Source organism: Triplophysa rosa, linkage group LG24, assembly GCF_024868665.1.
Source record: "Triplophysa rosa linkage group LG24, Trosa_1v2, whole genome shotgun sequence".
Classification (NCBI taxonomy): domain Eukaryota; kingdom Metazoa; phylum Chordata; class Actinopteri; order Cypriniformes; family Nemacheilidae; genus Triplophysa; species Triplophysa rosa.
The window spans coordinates 4,928,098-4,949,376 of NC_079913.1; the positions used below are offsets into that span (position 1 = coordinate 4,928,098).

A 21,279-nucleotide genomic window follows, 5' to 3' on the forward strand; every position below is an offset into this window, starting at 1 on the left:
TATAATAAGATGTTAGTTTATTGTTTAGTGAGGTGTTTTATCAATTTGAAAGTTGTTTTATATACATCACGGATGGACTTCAAAGTTGCTTATTTAAAAGTGTCTGTAATGACAACGTGTTGACAAACATTCACAACAAACGGTGTTAAATCATCTGGAGAATGTGTGTCCCATTCGGGACGGAATTCGAAAGGGATACATCAGGAGGAGGTCTCTTTAAGTTTCCATTGAGGGAGGCCGCATGGTCACATGGACGTGATATAATGAAACAGCGAACAGAAAAGCTACGCGTGTCCATGACTACAAAATAAGACCGTAAAGCAACGCAGCCGTCCAGTAAACGCCCCATTTCGCGCATCAGAGTTCGAGCTATTGGAGCAGCAGTACGGGTTTCGTTGCGCGGACCGGATTGCACCTGCTGCCGCGCAGTAGCATACGCACTTCTTATTGATGCATGCGAAGATTTCAAGAGAACGCACCTAAATACCTGTGTGCGTGAAGTTATTTACGGTTTATTTATGTTATGAATATCACACTGTAATCGCAAACTCATCGCGCGCATGAGAGCTGCTGAAATGCGCTCTAAAGGATCGAGACGAGCAACAGCTCTTAAGTAAGTGTGTATAATAATACATACTTTACAATGTATGTGTATGTTTGGAAAAATGCCATGTGCCTTCTTCTTGTTGTTAATAGTAGATATTTGATTTATGTGTCACATGTAATGTTCATTGACTCTGCCAACGTCCGCATTCCGGGCTCTGTTGCGCAGATTAAAATCCAAAATTGTAGGTAAACTGTGGATATTAATCTGTAGTACTGCGTTTATTGTGGCATTCGGATGGTTTTATTTAAAACCTCCACGCTGTAAGTGTCTACTTCTGTTTGAGTATTACGCCCCCTGTAAGTGCGCAGTTGCCGTATATGTTACGTGACTGCGTAACATGGAGTCGACTTCGTTTAACGATGAACTGAATATATCGAGGTGTTAATATTTTCTAAAGCTCTTAGAAACACGAAAGGTGTCGTTAGAGATGTAAAGCCTTGAGCACTTTCAGAACTTGCGCTGTTATTTCAGTACCATCGTCATCATCATCATTACGCAAGATAAAGCGGAACAGGCGCTTCGACGATGAAGCAAAACTTCGCAGAACACAAGAGCCGGTTGGATGTCTCTGAGAAACACGTAAGACTGGGATTTTTAAACTCATTTTAATGTTATTCATTGTGTTTAATTATATGTTTACACAGTATGTAAGCCATGTTATTATTTTATAATGAATTTTGCGCGTCCTCATATGTTAGGAAATATAAAGTCGTGAATCTTCTTGTGCTGTAAAGAATGTTTACACAAGGTGTTTACGTAAAACAAATGTTGCTTTATTTTTAAAGTTGATAAATGCAACATCTCCGTGATAGATAAGCTCGAGCTAATTTTATTTACAAGTGATTTCTGGACATTGCACGCGCTTGTGCGCCTCTTCTAATTGTGAAAATAAACAGACATCTGCGTAGATCCGTGAAAGAATATTACACTCCGTGGGCATAATAACGTATGACGCCACTACCTTGTTGTCACGTAGGGGATCGGGAAGCACGAAAAACAACCCGAGTGGCCGACAACAACCTGAGCGTGCGCGACATTTAGGTTAAGAACGTCGCGAGCGTCGAAAAGTGAAGCGAGACGAAACCACGCGCGATATGGTTTTCATTTAATATCAGTGACGTATAGGCTACCGGACGAAGCGGGTTGTCATAAAGTAGGTCGCTAAGCAACCGCTCAGGTAAAAGGGCGTATTAAGAGGATTGATGACGTTGATTCTGGTTCTGCCAATCACGAGTCATCAAAACTTGCAATCAAAACACCTTTAATAGCTACAAGAGAAGAGAATTGTACAGAAACAGTAAATAATAGCTCAGTTTTGTGGATCTGGATCACCCTTTAAATTGCACAGACTTTCAAAGAAAACAAATGGTTTAATGTTTTAAAGATCAGCGGACAAGTTCTAGATTTTGATCTTATAAAATAGATCACAACTGGCATACCTCCCATCTGTCCTTTAGCCAAAAGACTAGCTTCCGCTCCAGCTTATGTTGGTTTGGAAACCTGTTGGCTGCGTATCAAATCACTTGACTCGATGTCTCTTGAGTTGCAAGTCACTTGATTCAATATGATTGGGTTTTTAGGGTTTCGTTCCGACTCTGTTGCCTTGTAAACATTCCCCAATAAGGACAACGTACGGGCTCAAGTCTGTGAATGGGGAAAAACTAATTCGAGGTCATGTTGTTCTGGTTGAGTGTTAATGGGATCAGTGTGCTGTAAGAAGTTATTTCCACTCTGGAGTGAATTATCAATTCACATTTACTCACCACTACATAGAGGGAAACAATAAGATTAACATGGCATTTGAAATGAACCATGGCCCGCTGACGCATGGGAGCGGCGTGGCCGTGTGTTTGTGCGGACGCGTGTTCCTGCCCGCCAAAAACAAACAGACATCATGTTGTGCGTCATCAGCCACGGTATATACTAGGGTTAATGATGAAAATGCAGACCACAAAATCTGTAGAGCTGAATCGACATCTCTAGAAGTCAGTCAGCTTCTTTGGTCTATCACTTTTCAAATCTTGTCCAGACTGCCTCGCAAAAACTCGTCCAGACCGTAAAAGACCACGCAAATTCAAGAGCAGGATGCCACGTCCCATAAAAAAGCAATTAATCCCTGTCAGACTGATGTTCATCAGCTTCCTCTTTTCATGAGTAAACTGTGGCACGCCGCTAATGCAAACATTTTACTGGAAGCCAGTTTAAATGCACAGTTCTGAAGAACAGATTAGAAAAACAGCAACATGTGTGTTTCATTTCCTGATGAGTACGACTCTATTTATAAGAGCCCTCGGTAGTGTGTTTGTTCCAGTGTTTATGTGTTTCAGTCACTGTTGGCATGCAGGGAGGCATCTGTGTACATGTCATGTTGAATTAGCTTGTGAGGTTTGAATTAGCATGCAGCGATATTCAGTGGCATGCGTGCGCGCGTGTGTGTGTGTGTGTGTGTGTGTGTGTGTGTGTGTGTGTGTGTGTGCGCACGATCTGGGATTTGTTCGCTGCGTACGAGTTCACGCTGGTCTTTAGTTCAGCTGTGAAACCTTCGTTTCCGCTGTGGGGTGTGTGTGTGTGGTCATGATTTACTGCTCCCATGTTACTGTGTGTGTTTACATCCAGCCGTGGACGGGAGGGGAAGTGAGTGATGACGCAGGCACACAGAGGCAGTGGCTGCCGCCATTACCCTGAACAGCGAGACAGGGAGGGAAACGGGACAGATCGACTCTAGTGAGGAAAAATGCTATCAGACCTATTGAGATGTGAAAAGCTGAGATAGAAAGTGGAAGACGCACTGCAGTTTTGGTTTAAAAAAACATTTAAAATCACCTTGTTTACTTTCTTAAACACTTCTGTACTTTGTTTGAACTATACATCAGGAGTTATTTAGAAAAAGCAAAATGTAAAGAAGATCGATATGTATTGATATGCTGCATGCCTATTGGTCAATGTCAACTAATAGTCAAACATTTACAGTAGTTAGGCATTGCTGCTGCTATTGGCATTTCTTACATTTTAGATACAACAGTAAAAGCAGCAATGAAAAAAAAAACTCAGACCAGGTCTGACTCAAAAATGGAACACCCACTTTTTATGATCCCATCAATACGCGATGAAACAAAAGTCTTGAACAACCTACAGAAGCAAATAAAGGATGTCACATTATAGAAGTTAAATGGTTTGCAAATGACATTTGATATCGACGTTAAAGTTCAATCTTGGCGTGCAGCCCTTAAACATTCTCATTAAATAATAGCCAGCTCATCACCTCTTTCCTCACAGACTCCAAACATCCAAAGCCTTCCCATTAACCCACAACCGTTTATAACATTCAAAGCACTAAATGCCCCTTTGTGATAGAGAAAAACACTAGACCGCTGGTACTTGTAGTTTAAAAGCCTTTATTGAAACCTGGCTTTGTGGGAGAACCTTCCTCTCTTCCCAGGGCTTCTCGGGTTGGCAGGGAGAGTACAGAGATGGCCGATATTTGTGCCCCGAGTTCCTGGTTCCCAACGTGTTGAATGGGAGAGGAATGCGCCCGGGCAAGCAAAGCTGGCATGGACCCTGCCCGAGCTCTCCGCTGCCTAATGTGAACTCATATCTCACTCAGGGTGCCGTGGACAAAGAGCAACTCTCCACAGGCGCTGTGTTTCGCCCTACTAAAAACCCATCCATCTACCAGGATGGGGTCTGAGCGTGTTTGTGTGAGAGAGAGTTGGAGAGTCGCTGTGGTTTGGCTTTCAAAGTGACCAGCATAAAGAGGATACATTTTCACAGAGTAATGACCCAAGCACGACTTGGCAGCGGTTGACGAAAATGCTTTGATTCTGCCGGCGCCCAGAGGATAAGATGTTCCTTATGCAGAAACCATTGCAGAAGAAGCCGCTCCATCAATGTAAACTTTGACATTTTTAAACGTTACAGGCTAATATATGCGATCACATAAATTTATAGTTGCGTCAAGAAACCCATGCCTCTGTCCGCCCACTTCCTTGAACCAGTCAGTCATGTAATGATGATAATGAGTCATTTTGCACCGGACTGTTTTCTTGTTGGACAGAAGTTGTTTGGTCAATTCCGGTAAATTCTGAAAATAATTCTGCCCTTTACGGAGTTTTTCGTTGGTGAGTAAAGATTATTGTTGTAAAAACTTGCTTGGTGGTACAGCATCGACTTGTTTTCCCACTAATAAAAGAACCAGTGCCAAGTGTTTGTTTAATAGGAATCAAGAGCCGTTTGGGACAAGACAAAATCAGGTCAATTCAACCAGGTCATTTCAACATTAAAAAAACTCTCTCTCTCTCTCTCTCTCTCTCTCTCTCTCTCTCTCTCTCTCTCTCACTTTCTATTTTTCTTTCACCTCCTCTCTCACAGTCCTTTAGGATGCTTTTACTCATCTTGCAGATCCCAAGTTATAAAACAGTTGTCCTTCTCATTACCTCTGGCACTAATATGTCAGGCTGTGTCGTTCAGATGTCTTTCCATAAATTGTATTATTAATTTAAATTTTAACATTTCCTCCTTTTCGATTTCTGTACTTGTTTCTCATTAACAACAAAATTCCCAAAGATATACTTTGAAGAATGAACCCAAATGATATCCACTGACCAGAATGTCATTAAGACGTAAGGGTTTGTATACTGTATGTACTGTATCTGTATAGTTTCTCTAAATCACAAATCATTTTTACTTTGGTTCACATTGTATAAATAAATCTTTACTTATCAAAATCAAATTTTGCAAAGCATTAGTCTTTTTATTCGGTTCCATATCTGAAATAAAACAAAGCACAATAACTCAGCTTTGTCAGTACATCTGTTTGCGAATGCTTATATAATGACTGGTAAAGTGTGATTTTTTCCAACGTGTTAAGATCTTGCATAATTTAAAATTACACACAAGGATGATGGAATTATTTCCCTAAAGGCACTTCTGTTCAGGGTTTGTTTTAAAAAGGAGTGGGTGAGAGGCAGAGACAGTGAGTTATGTTTTTAAGGCTGAATCTTACAAAAACATCCACTAAAAGTAAGCAAAATACAGCTATTTTATAGAACGTACATTACAATATTGCAGTATTTGCCTTACAGTAATGAGAATACGGGTATACGGAAAAGTTCACCTTTAAAATAAAAATATTGTCATCATTGAATCACCCTGTTGTCATTTTCAACCTGTGATTTACTTATTTTGAAAAATGTTGGTAACCAAAAACTTTTGGTCCCCATTGACTTCTATTGTATGTACACAAAACCAATGCAAGTCAAGACCAACGGTTTTCTGTTACTAACATTTTTCTAAATATCATCTTTTGTATTCTGCAGAAGAAAAAGTTATACAGATTTGTAAATAATGACAGAATTTTCATTTTGAAGGTGAACTATTCCTTTGTCACAATGCAAAAAAATGAATGGTCTTTACCTTTAGTATTTCTTTCTCCTTTTACTTTTGTAAGATTCACACACAATCAGCCATTGATATCGTTCTCTCTGTATGCTGACCTATGGATTAGGTTCACTACCTCTTTCTCTCTTTCTTCTCCTGTGTGCTTGACTGGCCTACATGCGATAAAAATGGACTTAGCATGGCTTTCCCTTAAGAGTTCTCGATAAGAAACACCGAAAAAGAGAACTGAGTCTGACTCACAGCACCTCCGCTAACCACAAAATTGGCAGAAAATGTAGCCTATTGATAAGCTTGTAATGTTGTGGGGTCAATAAAGTACTAAACTTATCTAAACATCTAAAGTCGCTCAGGGTGTTGTCGCTGTTTTGTTGCAACACTTCCTTCGATACGTTTTTATGGTACAAAATGCCATAAGCATTACATTTGCTTGCTTTCATTGTTCCACAAACATGAATCTGCGTCTCTTAATTACTATCTGATCCATTTATGAGTTTTATTGCTTAATCACCGTCGGCCTGAAATTTTAAACACGGTCCAGATTGTCTAACATCCACCCATATGGTGCTGTAACATCAGCTGAAGGAAAGACATCTCATGGTATCATGGGCCAATGATTAGATTGGCATGACCAAGCAGTATTAACAATGGCGTTGGTGCATGGGGCGCACCTGCCTCCCTCTAGTGGCTTGTAAACACAAAGGTTTTGTGTCTAAAACCCTCTTCAGCTTTTGAGTCCCGTGTTTCCAAGGTGAACGTTTTTGCAGTGTCACACAATGCTTGCCATCATATCTGTAATGTTCGGTCATGAGCTTTTAATCGATATCAATTAGAAATGCATATTAGCAATTAATATGATTATTTTGAGGATTGTTCAAGAATTTGAACAGGAAATAATATCATTTGAAACAATTTCCCCCATTACTGACCTGAGATCAGTTTTAACATGGTCAGGTAAGGCTTGTTCTGGGATGATTTGTCAGACACGGAAAGAAAGTTGAATCGAGGCCAACGGAGAGGCCTTGTAGACTTCCAGATCTTTCTTTAGCGTGGGTATAGCCTTTGACACTGCACCAGACACGTGGGCAGATGCTTGGCACACACGCCCGGAAAGTCTCAAGCCACTAAACTCGTTCTACTGTACAGTACATGCAGGCACGTGTGTGCATATGCAAACACACATATTAGCCGTATCAAACACGCTCCCAAGCAAAGGCGTAATAAATGCAAACATTTCCCTCCACAAACAGTGAGATCAGGAAATACGAGAGGACATACGCCCACATGCAAACACGCACAAATAGGGCCACACAGAGAAGCACACTATTTTGAGCTCTAACCTTTTCTTCTTCTTTCTTATTTAGTTGTACTGTATTTGTTTCACGTTAAAAATAAAATCCCACAGATTTACGTTGAAGAACGGATGAGTCATATCCATTGACCGGAATATAATAAAAACACGAGGCTAGCCACTCAAAGCATCCCTAGCAACCACTCGGAACGCCTTAGCAACTGTTTAGCAGCCATCGAGATCATAATATAATAACAGTGAGAAAGGCATAACGGAAAAAGAATTGCTCGGGCGCTTTTGCCACCTTGTGCTATATGTGTGCCCACTGAGTGGGCGAAGGATGCCGTTCGTGAGTGTTGTCACGGTCCGGTGGCTCTATCACACTCTTCGCTGTAGTAGCGACAAAGTTGACACCTCCGGCGAATGACCTGCCATACACACAGAGGAAGTGATGGCTGAGGAAACAGGAAGGAATGAGCCTTTAAGCCAGGATGGTGTGGTTTAGTGAATATGGATGAATCTTGATGCGTAGACTGAGCTGGTGGAGAATGATACAAGCAATGCCAAGGCCATGGGTTTGTATCCTAGGGAACACAAATGGGTTAAAATGTATACAAATAAATGCGCATGTATGTACGCATACAGGTAAATAAGTAGGAACTTACATCAAAACATACTTATTATGAAGATAGATTATGAAGACGCTGATAAAAAATATAATCCGCCCCCCTGTAAATGCCCTATCTTTGTCTCTACCATGGACATATGGGCGTATATGCGTGTTACATAACCAGCTGTCACACAGCTTCAACGTCATGCACTATAGAGGCTGCTTTTCTATAGGCGGCACAGTCGAGAGCAGAGGCTTGACTCAGACCTCTCCATTCAGAGCAAGTGATCAGGCTGGAAAATTTGGATCCTGCTGAAACGCTCCTTAAAACATTTGAGCAGTGCCACCTCAATGTTTGTTTATTTAATGCAACGTACTTTACTACCACTGGAGGGCTCTAGGATGTGATGCTAAGTATTGCAAAGGCTTCTCAGAGGCGAGGTATGTGTGTAATATGCCACAATTGCTGGAGAATGTGTAGAATGTTGTTTATCTGTTTCAGCTGTCCATTGGGTATGAACTGGCTGTGTGATCCCATGTTGTTGTTTTATAAACACTGAGCTCTAAAATTAGACCTGCGACACAAATACACACACACTGGCATACACACACACACACACACACACATGCAACCAATTACAATAACTCTAATCAACACAGCAAGGATTAGACGCATTTGTTTTGAGCAGTTGTTGTGCTGTGACTGTTCTATTCATCGATTTATGATATGCATGCATACACAGCAACTTAACACTCGTGATAAACGCTCGCATTCGCTCATTTGCTGAAAAGATGACAATGTGCGCAGACACTGTAATATACAAGCCGTTCACACTCGCAAGTACACAGACAACTTGGCTATTGGGACAAAAATGTGGCAAAGTGCATAAAAAACAAACACATGAATTATTCCACAGGCCCCCGCCACAACTGACCATGTGTAACCTCATGCAGAACGGCCGGTTAGTCATTTTTATCGCATCTTCTACACGCGTGTAGTGTGCACTATAATTCTTAATGCTAAGCCACATCTATGAGTTGATTTTAAACTACATCAAATCTATGCATTTGGCAGACATTATTTACAAAGCATTAAACTTGAAAAGAACATTTTGTTGCGTGTTCTCTGGGAATTAAACTTATCACCTTGGCGTGGCGAGCACAATGTTCTACCTGAGCTACCGTAATACTGATTTGTGGTTTGAGGACTCACTGATGGACTGTAAAATAGTGATGGCATAGTTGTTGACTTCCTTTAATTATGAATAATTTAAAGCCTTTTAGTCACTCAAACTAATTTTCTTTAATGCCGATGCCTGAACAAAATCCGTCCATGGATGAGTTTGCATTCTTGCGGCAATGCGTTTTTGGTAGTATTCTTTATCAAGAGACAAGCGTGTGGATGCAGAACCCAACTGAATGCAGTTTTATGTTGTTGCAATATTCATTTTCAACCTCTCTGCCCTGGAACCATTCTGCTTTGTACAGTTCTTTCCTTATCGCAATGACTCATATTCTCTGCCAAAAAGATGCACGCACACGTACACACACTCACAAGATGTAGAAGCAGGTCATTCTGACACCATTGCCATCAGAAACTCTCAGACATTTCCTCCTCCTTTGAAAAGACTCTATTTGTGCATTACATAAAAAAACAACTATGCCATCGTAAAAGTCCTTAGTCATGGTGACTATTACAAAATAGCTCTGTCAGACTGACGGTGCTTAGCCTCGGGCCAGCTTTCACTATAATTTGAATGTTGCGTTGTGATTTTCCAAACACCTTCACCTTGTATATAATTTGCTTAAAGGATTATATTTGTGTGGCTCTGTTCTAATGAAGTGAGTAGAGGTGGATGCTCTCTGTACTTGCTCTGTGATTGGCTCATGTCAGTGATGTAACGAGTCGCCTGCGATTGGCTGAATGAGAGTGCTCAGGGACATTTGAGTTAGTTTGAGGCCATCTCCATAGTGTGGCATCTCTATGGCAACCTCATGGAGGTCAGTGGCTGGGAAAGTAGCATGAGTAATATTTGTATTAAACATCTCATTTTGTACAGTACATACAGGATAACAGATATGTCAAGAGTAGGACATGAGCTGCTCTTACAGTAAAATCTGTTGGGGTTTTTTTTTGCCTTTGCATTAGAACACATTTAGCACACGTTCTTAAAGAAACAGTTCACCCAAAAATGAAAATTCTGTCATCATTTACTCACCCTCAGATGTTGTTTTGATTACCGTTTCCTACTAGTCAATGGTGGCCAAGAACTGTTTGGTTTTCAAGCATTCTTCCAAATATCTTTCTCTGTGTTCACCAGAACAAAGAAATTAGACAGATTTGGAACAACTCGAGGGTGAGTAAATGATGTCCAAAGTTTTATTTTTGGGTGAACTGTCCCTTTAAAGAAATACTTCATGCAAAAGTGTTAATAATCACCTTTTATTTCTCTTCACGTTGTTCCAACAGCATATTATCGTCTTCTTCTGTAAAAATTAAATGTTAGACTTTTTGTAAAAATGTTCAATGTAAAGATTTCATTTATGATTTATACAGTCGGGATTCAAATGAAAACTTAAAGAAACACAAATAACCTTAAAAAAAATATTAACGTTTATATAAGTTACATGAACTATTAGCTATATCCTTAATTTTATTACAGGGAAAATGCCCTTTGGAAAATGCAGTACCACTACCTATACTAAATGTTACTAATACAAAGTAGTTCACCATATTTTAGATAATTAACAGATGGTTAAAAAGGAGTGCATTTCTAGAACAAAACTAATGAAGTTTTAAAAATTAATTTCTACAAAAAACTAATTTTATCTTTAAACTGTTGAAAATACGGCCTCACAGGCATGTGTCTTTTCTGACCATTGCGCAGAAATCAGTAATGATAAAACAGCTTTCACAAGATATAATTCGTCAGCTGTTTTTCATCAAAATGCCCTCAATCTTCTAAAGATGCAGTGATGCGCTTTACTGTCTGTCTATAGTATCCTCTAGATAGAGGCTTCCGAACATAAGTCACGACAGCGGAGAGGGGAAGTGACCAAGTAATGTGACTCACGGCCAGTCAACACCCATTTTCCACAGTATATGTACAGTTATTCCCTAAAACCTCTACTTCTCTCTCTCTCTTCTCTATCTCCCAGATGAAATCTCTGTTTTATATATGTCTACTGAAGAAAAAGACCCAGAAATCCCCACTAGTATTAGGGATCTTATACAAATGTCACAAATTAAGTGCAGACTTGCAAATTAAAGTTAATACTAACCAGATTCCTTTAGCTATACATCAACATTTATTTCTTTAACTCAATGCATTTTAACAATCATCTTGCTTGCATTCATTTCTTGCAACTTTTGAGACAAAGTTGATACTTAAATGAAACATCTGAGAACTGTCTAAAGCTATTAAAAGCAACCTAATGAGCAATAAACTAAATTCTCGCTCTCTTTTGCTCTCCCGCTTTATGCTGTTCTCTAGAAACACACGTACTGTCCTTTCTGGAATACAATTGGCTTGATGGTCTAATTAAGCGACTTGGGGATTTCCTACAGCTAGATTTCATTACAAATCATTAACTCGGCTTTAAACACACTGAACACCAGAGCTCATTCATTTTGTCTTGTAGATATTAGCAGACACATCGCTCGGAAAATACACACTTTGGGTGCAAAAAGTCTGCTTTGTGTAGTTCGTACCTTCACCGCAGCATCGCACCTCTCAGCAATTCACCACTTAAAGCAAACATAGCAGATCTTCGGGTAAAGCCAAGCTTCTTAAATTCAGTTGATCCCGGATCAGGCTATAACTTAATTTTTACTTAGAACTTTCTCTGGGGTGACTTCATTTGTAGTCATAGTATGTAGTCTGTAGTCATAATGTATAAAATTGTAATTGCTTAACATGATCTGTTATTTACCAGGAATGTGAATTTTATCCAAAATTTAAAAAGCGATAAGGGAAAATGTTAAATGGGCTCTCGTTTTCTTTCTTCTGCAATTTTGTCACCTAGCCACGCGTTTCTAAGAACTCTGATAAACACTAAGCACATGGGTTGCCATGGAGACAAAATAAATGTGAAAAAATATACGGCTTTTATCATTAATCAGAGCGCATTGATCAGCTCACGTGCGTGCGTACGCATGTTGCCACCCTTAGAAATGATTTGCCATACAAGGTAATGGTGCGAATGATTTTAGAGACTCATTTCAAGCAAACTGACAGCATTGAAGAGATGCAGCGTGCCGTTAACTGTGGAACCCGTTTGGACGGTTGTGAGAGACTCAATCAGAAACTGGTCCAGTCATCACATTCAAACCAAGACAGCAACCGTCGAATAAATGTGGCTTTATGTGACATTGCTGATGGCTATGTTAAGAAACTTCAAGTCCCTTTTAATTCTCAGCATGAACCTACTGACCATTTCTTGCTTTGTCAGAAAGAACAAGATGACTGATCATCTAAATTCATGTTTACTTATTCTTGAAAAACCCATAGAACCACACTTAGGCATATAAGTGCAATCGCAATCTGTTTGTGCGATGGACTTGAATTGACCCAAAAGGCTTGAGAATAGCTGTAAATAGAATTGTCTTTCATATCTAAACCCAGTAGCGCTGTTTGGTGTTGAAAAGCATGTGAAGTTTGCTCTGTGGGCTGTGTTAATTGAGTGTTCAGGGATTTTACAAAGCCAGTCATATCTCAAGTGTGTATGCGAAGAGTGGTCAGTCATGACAGATTTGTACGATTGTGTGTTAGCTGTTAAAGTTTTGGGTTGTAGTATTTGTCCATGGCGTGTAAACTCGTGCCCCAAGGGGGGTGATGTATGTTCTTGAACGCAAGATCTGGCTGGACAAGAATAGATAAAGAAAAAGAGATTGAGATCAGTGGCCAGAGATTCACTGTTTCCAGTAATGCTCTTCCTAAAATGAGATTTTAAAAAAAGCAAAAAAAAAAGAAAAATTGATGTCTTATGCTGCTATAGCGCACTCCGTGCCACTAGCAAGCGGATGAATGCGAAAGGCAGTCTGAGCGAGGGGTGTTTCTCCTGGGAAAGAAGGGGGAAAGAAAGAAAGAGAAAGAAAGAAAAACATGTATTTACAAACCACCTGTTTGTATACATTTAAAAGAACGATCTGGGCACAAAACAAATTCAGCCCTATCAATAACATCGGTGTCATGTTGTCGATGACCACAAAAAATAATCTTTCGCTTTGTAAAAACGGAACAAAAACTGTGTTTGAAGTAATGGGCTTCAAAGTCCATGGGGTAGAAAAATGTGCTTATAATAATTCTTCCATAAAAGAATTGTTTTTTAAAGCCATATTCTCTAAATAATCCATTTGAAGGTGAAACTGCTTTGGATGCAAGTGGATTCATGTAAACACTACTTTGTGGATAGTCAATTATGGATAACCACGTCCATTTCTGGTATATCGTGTGATAAATACTTTTTGAATAGGCTAGAAAGTATAAATATTTCACTTTGGAAAGACAAGGTTAGTAAGTGATTAAATCACATTTAAGATTTGTAGATAAACATTTTAAACTGTGTGTATTTTAACTTTCACCCCATCGACTTCCACTGTGCATTACTGTAAAAACGATTCTTGCTTGTCTTTAGAAATTGAGGGATGAGTCCGATGCTTTGTGGTTATCGACAGCATGCCACAGATCCTGTCGATACGGAGCACTCTTTTAACACTTAAGTTTGAAGACAATCTATAGTTATTCCATTTGTGAACAGTTTACCCATGCCAACATAATATGGCTGAAATTCTTTTTAAAAAACATTTGTAGAAATCTTCTACCCCTTTATAACATCCTAACTCTTTTGAGTCTTGTTTTCTTTCCGAGTCTGTTGTTGTTGTTGTGTTTAGACATGGCATTAGATTGCATCACATCTGCCATATTAGCCAATGTGAATGAGAATCGAATTACCCTTCAAACTCTTATGCCATCGCATCCGATTTTATCCCATAACCACACATTCGAGCCAGAACATGCAAACTAGATTGAGTAAGCTTCAAAGTTTGCCAAGTGATTTTCGGCTGAAGCAGGCACCAAATTTAAGCTCTTTTTTGGAGGAAGATATTTGAGATGAGATAGTTTTTTATTTTATTTTCGTCTGATCTACATTTTTAGATTTGTTCGGTCCTTTTGTCTTTCTAATACACATTTATTTACAGAAAATCTAAATGCTATCGAATTTCAGACTCCTAATATGTTTATATACAGCGTATCATAACTATAATAGCTTAACCTTTTTAAAAAAAAAAAAGACATCGCATACTTTACATAGCTTTTACAAATGAGGACATCCCAAATATCCTTAAAGGGAAATTTTAGACTTAGCTCACTGATGGGGACATTCACAAAGTACAGATAAGTACACACCCCCTTCTTTGTATTTTACCTGCTCTGTTTTTCTTAGTGTGGGAGGAAGGAGATTCACACTCAACGTTGTGTGCGTTTTGTGCATCCAGATGTGTGATCTCTGCTTTGCCTGGTTGTGCAACCAACGTGAATCATCAGGCCACAGGTCATAAAATAATTACTCAAAGAACTAAAACACAGATACTGGACTTTGGAGACGACCGGAGAGAGGTTGCGCAGCTGTACCAGTGGCAATGTGCGTGTTTCATACACACAACAGTTTCATAACTGGAGAAATAGACATGGTTTGTTCGCAACTGAAACAGAGAGAGACAGAAGACAGAGTGATGTGAGAGATCGTTCGATGAGGGGAAACAGCATTGCGCACTTGTCTGTTATTTTCGCTCTTTTGCTACCACCTGTTCTTCAGCGTGTCTAAATAGACGAAGAGCGAGAGACACAGAGGCAGAAAGAGAGAGAGAGAATAATGAGGTGAGTACACATCGTCCTTCAACATTATTTTGGAGGGACGGTCTGTTTTTTTCCATCTGAACTTCAGTGTTTACTTTGAGCTGGAGTGTTTATGCGTCTGGGACGGTTACGCTCACATGGGTCGGTTCTTTTGGCTTCTTTCTGGAATTTACGCTTTCGCACTTTGCCGGGTTGTTAAACTAAATTGTGCTATTGAAAATAAATACATTTGCTTGAGTGAGTGAAATAGTGATGCCTCTTTCTGAAGGTTAGATTTGAATTGTTTATTTAACAATGCAAAATATCTGTGACCGATTTGTTTTGCTATTGCTTTTGTATTATACAAATGGGATTAAATGATGTTTTAATGAGTCATAGAAAATATTCCTAGACTTCTAAACTCATGAAAGACAGCATTAGGGACAGCGTTGTGTTCCCGGTTATGTCATATATCAGGTTATGTTAACATATTAACCAGCTGTCGAAACGGTTGTAAAGTAGGACAACAACCTGCGTGTAATATTCACCTGTCGGAAAGATAAATCACAAATGAGGTTTCTTTATAATCTGACTAAAAGGATATTAAATTGAGACTTTTGCTAATGTCTTTGAGATGTTTCTCCCAAGAAAACGATTTATGTGTGCTCTTAATAATCTCAATAGTATATTTCAAATGTGCATCATAAAAAAAGTAATTCCCATTAAATTCTTTTAAGAATAAATTATTAGAGCTTTGTGCTTCAAAAGTATGAAATGTAGGACAAATAGATGAACTTTACACAATCGAGAACTGTATTTAGCTTCTAAAGGTGCAGACCCTGAGCTATGAAAATATTCTCTGTAATTCACAGTGAACTTTACCAAAAGTGTGTAGTAGAGTGTGGTTAGGATGACACGCACAGTCAGAACAGCAGAGGAAGGGCTGTGACAAGACTTCTGAAATGAATCTGCCCTAACAGGCCAACCTCCGAGATGAATACAGTGATTGGCAGAATGATGTGTCTGTCAAACTTGTTTTGTTTGTGGTTGGACGGCGGGTCCCTGGCCGAACGCCAGACCCCCAGCGGGGATTTACCGCTTTCTTAGGAAAAAGATGTGCAGCCTGGGGTTTCCGGGGGACTGAGGCCACACTAGAGTTGTGCGAAAGAAACTCTTTGACTCTCGCTGCGCTTAACACACAACTGAAAGTGGCCCGTACTCAAAGCCGTATCAGCCGCGTGAAACCTGTGACACGTTTAGTCAAAGAGAAATTTGTAAGGACGTCTTTTCTCACTCGCTTTCTGACAGTTCTGAACGGAGTTGTAAAGGTTAACGTGAAAACTCCTGCAAAGGGGTTGCGAGGAAGAAAAGTGGTCCACAACCACTTACAATTCGTATCTACTTAATTTAACTATATAAAATAGAAAGTAGATACTAATCGTAAAGGGTTTTAGCTACACTCTTAAACATCAAGGTGCTTAAAAGGTTCTTTCGCAGAACGAGAACCATCTCGTTCTTACTTTTTTATAATCTAAAGCAGTAGTTCTCAAACTTTTTCGTTGTAACCCTTTGAGTACGATGCATCGCTTTGCGGCCCCCCACAAATAAAGACTTATAATCCTAAACTTATAATTTTAATTAAACCAAAAACATATTCAGTTATACAATGCTGGAACATCAATTCTTTTGGTTGGTGGGCTTATTTTTCTGTTTGATTGCATACAATTTATGATACATTTCTATATTTCATAAAATGCCACAAAATCTGTGGCCACCCTAGATCCACCTTGGGCCCCCCAGGGGGCCACGGCCCCTAGTTTGAGAACCACTGATCTAAAGAACCTTTTTTTCGCCACAAAGGACCTTTTGTGTATTAGAAAGGTTCTTCAGATGTTAAAGGTTCTTTATGGAACCAAAAGATTCTTCTTTGGAATCGAAAACCTTTTGAAGTACCTTTTTTTAAGAGTGTAGGCAAAATCTGTTTGTGCTACCGACGTTAAAGATACCTATCCTGAAGCTTACAGTTTGGTTTGCTATCATCACGTGATCATTCTAGCAATATGGGACAGGGGTGCTAAAACGGAAGATAATTGAAAGCAAACAGTTTGAAAGTTAGTATAGAGGGAGAAACCTGGAGTCGAAGCAGTGCTGAAGGTGACGCCAAAAAAAGAACATTCTTTGGCCGGACTAAGGGTTGTTGTAAAAAGACACTAAGTAACACAATGTTCAGCTCTGTGTTTGCCAAGAGGTGCCAAGATGATAAACAAGGATCACGTGGGTCCGGAAAATGTCACTGAGATCCTAATAAAAAGAAGAAATGTATTTTTGTTAAACAAAACATGGCTCCGTTTCCTGTTGGACACTATTATTTTTGTGATTGACTCATTCTGGGGCAGCCGACTGTCATACATGATAAGCCCGGCCTGTTGTATAGGATGACCAGTGTCATTTTGCGACCAATCCAGTGTCAGTATCCACATGTCAGAAAAACTTCCAAACTGAGAATTTAACCCTTATAGGGATGGGATATATTTAGTGTCGCTTGCTAAAACAGGCATTGCTATTACTATTGCTCAAAGCTTGGAATGGGGAATGCGGGTGGGCTTTTCTATTTTTTTGGACTAGCACGCAATCACCTTGCAACCTCACACAATTATCTTCAAAAAATCAGCAATTCCTTTAAAGGACCACAAGATGGCAGCATCCACACTTCCTCGATCCCATTTCCTAAAACCATCACATAAACTGCTATTATGTTTCTGTAACAAACCTTGGCGAATCCCCTGCCACAATCGTTGATTTAGGACCCGCGTACCGTTCCAACCCAGCCCATTCGTCCTGGTAAAGTCTACAACACAAAAAGTTCAGACGTTTGAGTTTAAATGCCAGTTAAAATAACAAAGCACTCCGTTTCAAAGAAAACATGATGCCGTGCATGTGTGTGTGATCTACTGCCGCAGTGTCATTACCCAGAGTCAAGGGACCACTCAGCGGTGACAGGCCTTTTAATGAGCCCATTAACAGAGCAGCAAAGACCGGCCTAATACCAGGCATCATTAGTGACACTGCGGACGGAACGCCCTGGGGAGAGACTACTTCTGGTAAGCACGCAGGACCGGTGAGGGCAAAAGCACGGGTGGGTGGTACTAGCCTAGTGCATCGTTGGCACACCGAAGCAGGATGGGCGTTCTCCTGTGGTTGTGTGGTAATTGCTTAGAAATACCAAAAAATGCAGTTATACAAGCATTAGACCGGGACTGGAGGTTCTGTAAACAGCTAGTGCGGGCTACTCATCGCCACTGTCCCGAAGAATCTGCATTAAGCTTTATGTGGGTTTGGCATCGCTGGGTTTTGTTTAGAGGTTTTTGATCGAAAACACAGAGAATGTTAAACGTTGTACGGTCCTTTGAGCCTCCCACACTCTATGAAGACAGGTCCAGTGTTTTTTCACCGGGTTGTTGTGAGGGTTGCAAGGCACCCTTCCATTGAAGAAAGCAATTATTCAGTACAAGTCATCTACCGCCTACATGGCATGTCAGAACACAGGCTTCAACTGTATTAATACGACTTAAAAACTAATGTAATTTCATGTATTAAGTTATAAAATAGATATCAGAATCATAGACAGTTTGATAAAATAGAAATAATACATCCTGGATGCGGATTGGTCAATACACAGTATAGGTACTTTATATAGTACATAATGCTTATCTATATTCACAATAGCCTCTTATACATTATTGCCTTATAAAGTGACTTATTGAGTAATATATAATCACATTTTTTTGCTGTACGTTTTATAAAATGGAGCTAAGCAAACGCCACCCTTATTGTAAGCATTATCAAATATGCAGAAATAGGACAGAAATGTGGCCTTAGGGTAGTACCTCTGATGCATAGGCCTACCTGTGTACCTGTGATGTGTTGTCGAGCATCATTAGTTCTTGCACATGTGGATGACTGGCTCCGTTTATTTCCCGGTCCCACCTCCTCCCCTTCTGTAAAATGAAGAATTCTTTAGAAGAGCTTTCTGAAGAACTCTGCACCTGCCGTGCCGGCCTACTCGCGTACTATAAATCTACATCAATACATTCCCCTTAATAAATCTCATAAGCATCCTCTAATGCGTTTTACTCATTAGTACCGTGAAGTTATTATGAGTCTCTTGTTCACACAGATGAATACCGATCGCCTTGCTCGATCCATATATAGTCATGTTCTGGTCTTCTATTGATTGTGTGTCGTCAGAAATAAGCAGATCTGACTTCCGTGCAAGTGATACTGAAAGATGAGGGGGCAGGGATCACAGTACGATGTCCATTAAGTTAACCATCTTTAATGGTGACAAATCGCCATGGCGATGAGAGACAGGCTCATCACATTTACGAGACTCAACATAACCAATGGAAAAATACATGTCCTCTAGGAGCACTTCATAGGACAAGTGCAAGCCGCTGCATGATGTGTGATTGGTCTATTTCACACGTGTTGGTTTTAAAGGAACGGTAAGGTGCGCAGTTAAAGTATGAATGACATTTTAACGTTCTCTCTGATTATACAGCGCAGATGCTTATAAACGGCAGATACGTTTTAAAATTACACACCTGATGCAGAGGTGGCTTTCATGCGAACCTCAAATGGAAGGTAACCCTTAAAAGGGCACACCCTTAACCATTAATATGAAACATTCATGTATAAAGCACAAAGGATTTTACTAAATCCCAATAGTAACAATGATGCTTGCCTTAGTAAACAGGAATTAGGGTGATCTATGGGGTCAGGGGTCACTATGTAGTTTGTCTATGTGTACACTATGTAGATAAGCATTATGTACTATATAAAGTACCTATATGTGTATTGACCAATCAGCATCCAGGATGTATTATTTCTATTTTATCGAACTATCTATGATTCTGATCCGAACAGAACTTCTGCCAACTGTGATGATAAATGCTCCCCTATACACGTGTGTGTGCAGCGGTGTCCTTGGTTATCTGACCAGGGGAACGTGAGGAATGTGTGTGCGTGACTGTACACGTTATGAAAAGGACACACCTTCCTCTCTTTTTGAACGGCTGAGAGGCCATGGAAATGGGTCACATCGCATGCTGTCCACCAATCAGAATCGATTTTAGAGGAAACGCAAGTCTGGGGGCGTTAATACTGACAGGTATATAGTTTAACAAAGGGTTGATTTTCAATACGAGTTGGTGATATCCTGCAAGGTGTTTTCAGAGGCGATGTTGGAGTGTTGGTAACCAAACATTGGAGCCCATTGTCTTCCATTGTATGGGCAACTAACCACATTTCTCAAAATATCTTTTGTGTTCCACAGAGGGTAAATAAATGATGACTGTTTTGTGAACTGTCCCTTTTGTCATCATGTTCATAAAATATCATGCAATGTACAAACACATCTTATGAAAAGTGTTTGTTTACAAATTGCTATGGTCCATGATGCATCTTTTTATGCACATGATGACAGAATGTAAATATTTAGCAATGAGTTTGATTCTTTGTCAAAACATCTTATTTTTATCTGCATAGATCTCATTCGTAATCAGATTTTTTCCTAAAATGTAAATTACACAGGCAACATTAGGGATGACAGAAACACATTCTAGCGACCGCCACTTAACTGGTGACCTCCAGCGATAAAATGATGGAAGAAATGTTCTTTTATGTCCAGACAGGAGTGAAGATTACTGAGAAATCGAAAATGGTTTTGAATCACCAGCTACGCATATTTCCATAGGAGATCCCGAGAGATAAAAGACTGTCAGAGAATGCGGGTGAGCTAAACAGCAGAAGGAAGTGGCCGATTTTGGCAGAGAGAGCTGCTGGAGGATTGTGGGTAGTGATCGACAAATTAGAGTGAAAGTGAAGGATCATGTGACTCACGCGCTTGTGAAGGAAAGATGGGATGCTGAACTGGGTGAAGGGTCAGCGATGGGACCGTAGAGGAGCGTGTCACACACACTTGAGTTACACACCCTCGCATTCCTGTGAGCTGAGGGGAAATGACCGTAGAGTGAGTCGACCGTCCGAGCCTGTGATCTCTTGGCAGTGCGGCGCCAGCGGTGACTCCGTCTGGCCTTTTGAATGCATTTGTATGAGGTCCGCCACTGGATTCCATTGCAGTGAGTGAAAACGGCACCTGTAACAGTGGCCACTTTCAGTTATCGGATCCGTTTTGTGGCGGTCATGAGCATGTGCATATGCGGAATTCCCCCTGAGTAACAAAAGAGTCAGAGAGAAAGTGAGAGAGATGGACTTGCCTTTCTTTAAAACTGTAAAACTTTCATTTTCGTTCTCAGAATTGGCTCTGCTGGGACATTGTGCACGTTCATCTGACTTTCATTATTAGTTGCATTTAAGTTTGTTTTGTGTATTATTTTCACAAGGAATACATATATGAGTCGTATCACTAAGCGTTACCCCCATGTTTACAGTAGAATTAAATATTCTTTACAACAACAATAATAATAATAATAATGTGAAAAAAAAGATCAAATGTATAATAAAAAATATGAAAACT

The 21,279-nt window shown here is 39.9% G+C and overlaps 1 long non-coding RNA gene across 1 annotated transcript; it reads left to right on the plus strand.

Moving 5' to 3' along the window:
- Window positions 1-364: 364 nt before the first annotated feature.
- Window positions 365-20,644, plus strand: LOC130548134 (uncharacterized). Its single transcript, XR_008961983.1, has 3 exons — window positions 365-613; window positions 1,079-1,186; window positions 20,431-20,644. It is a non-coding gene; the product is annotated as an uncharacterized LOC130548134 (long non-coding RNA).
- The last annotated feature ends 635 nt before the right edge of the window (window positions 20,645-21,279 follow it).